Source organism: Myotis lucifugus, unplaced genomic scaffold (assembly GCF_000147115.1).
Source record: "Myotis lucifugus unplaced genomic scaffold, Myoluc2.0 scaffold_545, whole genome shotgun sequence".
Taxonomy (NCBI): Eukaryota; Metazoa; Chordata; class Mammalia; order Chiroptera; family Vespertilionidae; genus Myotis; species Myotis lucifugus.
The window spans coordinates 411,511-417,510 of record NW_005871593.1 but is presented as its reverse complement, the minus strand read 5'-3'; the positions used below and the strand labels follow the sequence as shown (position 1 = coordinate 417,510).

At 56.1% G+C, this 6,000-nt stretch overlaps 1 protein-coding gene across 1 annotated transcript in view; it reads left to right on the top strand.

Moving 5' to 3' along the window:
• Nucleotides 1–6,000, top strand: part of LOC102431532 (kinesin-like protein KIF6) — a 121,120-nt gene that overhangs the window by 57,907 nt on the left and 57,213 nt on the right. The window lies entirely within an intron of this gene.

Below are 6,000 nucleotides of genomic sequence, written 5' to 3'. Positions count from 1 at the left end.
AATGCTTTCTTGGGACTGCTCCCCAAGTCACGGCCCGCGTGCACGCCGGCCTCTGTGTGGTCCGCAGCCTCCACAGGGACAGATGGGGAGGGGGAGGAGCAAATGCTGGAGAGAGGCCACTCCTGGGGCCATGACCTTGGGCAGAGCGGCCCAGAGCCGAAGCAGGGGGGTTACTCAGGTGGGGAGAGACGGTGGTGGGCTGCTGTTGGGGGTGCCTGGGCCTGTGTTTTGCTCTGAGCCGCACACCTAATGATTCTGATGGTACAGAAGCAAAGGGGGACCCCTCTCGGAGGGAGCGCCTGTGGTTGCGCGGTGAGTGTGCCAGGGCAGCGATCAGCCACAGCCAGTGTCTGCAGGGCGTCCATCACCCCTCGAGTCCCGCCGGCCACCGGCAGCTGTGCTGCTCCGCAGAATCAACACCAGGATGGATGGCGGCACTGGGCGCCCGTTAGCATGCGATCACTTCAGCTGACAATAAGTTTGAGCCATTAACCAGGAAATGGGCTGATTGGGAAGCCAGACTCTCTGCCTCTGAGCCGCTGCCCACTGTGGTAATTGAGCCACTGACACCATTCATCTCCGAAAGAACAGACACTTGGACTTCTCGGACAAGGTGGGCTGAGTGAGCCACAGTCTGTGAGACAGCGGAGCCCGGGAGGCCCAGAGAGGGTGCCCAGCGCGGGAATCACTCGGTGGAGAGCGGAGGCGACCAGCTGATGCCGCCCTGGCTCCCAGGTCCCCTCTGCCCCAGGAGAGCCACGTACTCACGCTTGCTCCTATGCAGGGCACTGGCCAGGGGAGGGCCATGTTGGGCCTGTGGCCTTTGCTCTGTGGAAACCCACCGGCCCCTCCCCTCCGGCGCTGGGTTGAAATGTCAGTGTTGTGCCTCCCTTGGACGCCTCGCCTCGCCTGCAGGCACGGAGGGAGCAGGCCGTCTCTGGGCATGGGGGGCTGAGCCTGGGGGGCGGGCTCCAGCAGGCGCGCTGCAAATGCCAGGGGCTTTGTTGGTAAAGGGCAGTCTTCACGGGCCGGCACGTGGGAAGAAACGGAGGCTTTGTCTCAGCCCCGGCCCCAGACCTGAAAGGCTTTCATGGGAAAGAGCATCACCTTCAAATACCAAGGACAAGTCAATACCGACTTCAATGCTCTGCCCAGGCTTCCTTCATCATCGGAATCACGTACGGAGGAAAAGGCAGCGGCTTTGAAGTGGGATGGAGCCGGGTCCTGAGCTCGGCTCCGCTCAGCAGTGGTGTGATCCTGGGCAGGTTCCTCCCCCGTTAGGACTCCGCTTCCCCTCCTGCAGCAGGGCTGTGAGGATTAGATAAGATAAGACACATGAAGCCCCAACCCACGGAGCAGCCGCACGGTGGGCATCAGCGTTCAGGTTGACCCAGCACCCACCAGGGCCGAGTGCGGGCAGCTCCAGCCCACAGACAGCTGCCTTTCCTGCTGCCAACCCTGGGCCCCTTGTCTCCACAGGGGCTCCCAAGGCCTGGCCGGTGGACAGGGCAAAGGGCGTGCCAGCTCCAACACCACCCTGCTAGGCCTTGGCATTCTTGCTCTCTCCTGCCTGAAGTGCTTGCATTGAAACAGGGCTCAGAGGCTTGCGCGGCGTTTCTTAACAAGGGCTGAGCATCAGAACTTGCCAGGGAAAGAATATCAAACAAGATTAACTCACCATTGTTATGTCACATTTACTAATTCCTTTTCTGTTGCTTAAACTTGATCAGTTCGTTTTTCCTTTCAGAATAGTGTAATCTGATCATTCACTCCTCTGTTGTTCATCCAGATTTTTAAGATTCTAGAGTCTCTCACATGATAATTTATTTTAGATTTTTGTTGACTCAATAAGAGTGCATGTTATTATCTTTGTAGGAGATTCCTACTGACAGCACTAAATCAACCTTATTGATGATACCATTCCCTCTCTGTATATAATTATTGATTACCTAATTTAAATTATGTGACAAAGACCCAACAGTAATGTGCCCATCAATTCTTCCTTGCTTGTCTTGGGTTTTGCTTATTTAGCTACTATAGTGTTTGCCAAACAAATGCTTCTGGCTATAAATACTCTTATTTTATAAAAGGAAAAAAGAATTCACCGGGGGACCTACCAGCAAACCCTAACTGAGTAGGTGGGGAGTGGACCCAGCTGTCTATGTTGCTGCGAGCTCCTCCAGTGGTTCTCATGTGCACCCCAGGGAGAGCCTGGGCCACCGAAATGCAGTTCTGCACGTTTAAGAAGCTAAATAACTGCACAGGAGAGTTTGGGGGTGGGGTATGTTGGTGTGTGAGTGTGAGTGTGTGTGTGTGTGAGTGTGTATGAGTGTGTGCGAGAGTGTGAGTGTGTGTGTGAGTGTGTGTGAGAGTGTGAGTGTGTGTATGTGTGCGTGTGTGAGTGTGTGTGAGTGTGTGTGTGTGAGTGTATGTGTGTGAGTGTGTGTGAGTGTGTGTGTGAGTGTGTGTTATTTGTTTTGTTTATTGTGTGTGTGTGAATGTATGTGTGAGTGTGTGTGTGTGTTGTGGAGAGAGTGTGTGTGTGTGTGAGTGTGTATGTGTGTGTGTGTGTGTGTGTGTGTAGAGGAGTTTGAGTGCAGTCATGCCAGGGAGGAGGGGCACACAGGAGTCTGGCCTTCCCAGCAAGGGCCCCTGTCCTCCTTGTGCTGCTAGTTCCCAAAGATCTGACACTTCAGAGCAGGGACCGTGTGCGCGCTGTTTGAAGTTTCCGTCACTGTTTGACAGCTCAGGGCTTCCTCCGTGTGTGGCATTCAGATCCACGGCCGCTGGCATAAAACCCTCCCTCCTCGCTTCTGTGTTGCTTTGGAGCCGGCTGCCCTACAGAGTCACAGTGTGACCCAAAGGCCACTCGGGGCTGTGACCTCCCATGCCCTGTCCCAGCCGGACCCGGTGCCTGAGAGGAGGGCTCCCTGTGCCTCCTGTCAGGTGACGGGAGGGCCTGTCCCTGGCCACAGTCCCAGTGGGCATGGAGACACACAAAGTCCAATGCCCTTGGTGACTCCCCCTCCACTGCTCAGCGCTTTTGTTCACTTCCTTTGAGTTCCCAGCCCATTTGTCTGCAGAAAGGACGGTGAGCCAAGCTCAGGAAGCAGCAGGCGCAGCCAGGGGCTGTCTCCTGGTGGGTTACAAAGCATTTCACTAAGCAAACATCACCTTTGGCAAGAGGCCCCTTTGGTTGTCATGACAACGCGGATAGCTTGTGTCTTGGGGGTATACCGTGCCCTCTTTCTGGCTGCCCAAGGTCCCATGCCCCAGCTCTCTCTCCCAGATCCTTTCAACAGCCCTCGGCATCCTGGCGCCACCTCACATTAACGATTCTTCACTTTGGAGCAGCTTTGTCTTGCTCAGCAAAGAAACCGCGTGGCTGAGATATCAAAAGGACTAGATCAAGCTATTCCTCTCCTCAAAACCCTCCAGCCTCTGGCCTCTCTCAGAGCCGACGTCCTTCCCATGACCTACAAGGTGCTTTGTGACTGGGCCTCCTCCCTGGCCTCCGCTCCCACCACTCTCCCTCCCCCTGTGTGTGCACGTGCAGTGTGTGGGGTGGCAGAGAACGGGGAATGGGAAGAGGAGCTTTGGGGATCTCTCTGGAGCCCCAAAATCATGGCAGGTAGGAGGGGGCACACTCCAGACATGCTGGCCTTCCCACCGGTCTCCAGATGCACCAGCAGACACACCTCAGGCTCTTTGCACTCGCTCCTTTCTCTCTCCTCTGAATTCTGCACTCCCTTCTCTCTCTTCATGCAGGTCCCTGCTCAAATGCCCCTCCTCAGAGAGGCCCCTGCCTCCTGCCTCACGTGGCTGCCTTCCAGCCCGTGTCCAGCTTTCTCTCCCCCTGCGGCAGCTCTCAGCCCCTGGCATTCCACAGAGACGCAGTTTCTGGGGGTCTAATGTCTGCCTTCCCAGGAGACGGCCCTGGCACAGGAGCGGGCCCGTGTCCACACGCATCAACGTTTGTGACGGGAGTGAGTGAGTGACTAGTCCTGGAGTCAGGGCCTGGCTCTGCTGCATGGCAGCCTGATGGCATTGAGCAAGCCACCTGTCAGCCTGAGCCTCGGTCTCCTTGTCTGGAAAACGGAGGGGATGAGACCTGCCCGCTGGAGTGATGAGAATGAGTGAGGTGGCACAGTGAGTGGGGCCAAGGCACGCCCCACACGGGGAGGCTGACATGGTCTCCTTTCTCATTCAGCTGCGTTCTGGATGCTCTCCTTGCCCTGGGCTCCCGGACACCCTCGGGCTTCCAGGGCACCTGTAACTCCCATCTGCCAGGGAGACCCGCACGGTGCCCCAGGAGAAGGCAGACAGCCACAGGGGGAAGCGGGAGCCCCACTCCTGCCCAGGGCCCTGCACGCACGCTGGACAGCCTGCCCGGCTCAGCCGCCCCGCCCTCTGCTTTTCACGAGGCCCCTAGAGACTGCCTCGGGGGGGCAGGGGGGCTGGCTGAGACGTCCCTGTGCAGCCGGGAGCCCTGCCTCCAGGGGCCTGTCAGGTCGTGTGGCTGCAGGACGCCCAGCCAGTTACCACAGAACAGGGCCTTCATGAACTTCTCAGGGGTTCCCTGGTGTGTGCCCCACAAGGAGGACGGAGACCCACAGCTTTTCTTTTTTAGAGGCTGGAGGGCACGTTTGCCTGTTTCAGACACTGTTCAGAGAGGAGTGTTCTGTCCACGTCCCGTCCTGCCATTGCCCGTTTGTCGATAAGATACTTTCTCCAGTTTCTCGCGTCTGACCTCCTTCAGAGCACAAGGGCCATGAACCCAGGAGGCGTGAGTGCACCCTGTCCGTGGAGTGTGAGCAACGCACTGGGGACACGGAGCAGCAGGGCCCGCCCCGGCCTCAGAGGGGCTCCGGCGCCTGTGCTGGGCCCGTGGCTGCACGGCCAGGCTGTCTGGCTCCTCAGGGCCCATCAGGCGCACTGCATGGGCGACAGTGGAGTCCGAAGCTCTGGAGTCTGCGGCGTCTGCATCTCCTGTGTTTCAATGAGGAGTCAGACGCTGCTCGGTCACTTCACAAGTGACCGTCGCCACTTGATGCAAGGGAGAGAAAGTGGTGCCTGGAAGACACAGCACAGACTCCTAGTCCGCCTAGCACATTTATCGATGAGTCCGATGAGGACAGGAACAGCAGCCCAAGGGGAAAATAAGTCCCTCTCAGCAAGATAACCCCCCAATAAATGGGGGGTGTTGCATTTGTGATCAAAAGGACAATCACACTGAAATAGGGTGCTTTGACAACCACGCATAAAAATATGAAAATGTGTAGCCCTAGCCGGTTTGGCTCAGTGGATAGAGCGTCAGCCCGTGGACCAAAGGGTCCCGGGTCTGATTCTGGTCAAGAGCATGTACCTCAGTTTGTCTCACATCGATGTTTCTCTCTATCTTTCCCTCTCTCTTCCACTCTCCCTAAAAATCCATGGGAAAATATCCTTGGGTGAAGATAAAATAAAATAAAAATATCGAAGTGGTTAAACTGACCTCAAGCTTACTAATGGCCAATGACAGCCTGACAGGGCGCGACAACAACCAAGCGGCTGGAATACAGTCCCGGGCGCTGCCTGGAATAAACACCTAGCTCTTTGGAACCAGCTCTGTCCCTTGTCAGCTGTGTGACTTGTTTATTCACAGCCCTCTCTGAGCCTCCAAATCTAACTGACATGAAATGGCAACGCCTTCCCTGCTCGGTTAGCACTTGACAGACTCCGGCATTGAGAAGGCACTCAGTCAATGGTCATTGTTAGTATTCACCTGCTATGGAAATAAAGGGTGTAAAGCCGGCACAGCCAGGAGAGCCCTGCCCCTTTCAGACCTCGCTGGAGTCTTCTGTCCAGACTCAGCTCTAGACTTATGATCAGTTAGACAACAACTGTCAGTGAGTCCTCGATGAGGGAAGAGTCGGCCTGAGAATAAAGCTCCAAACACACATGGTATTTTGTTGTTGTTGTTGTTGTTGTTAAGATATTTAAAGAACCAGCAAATTAGGA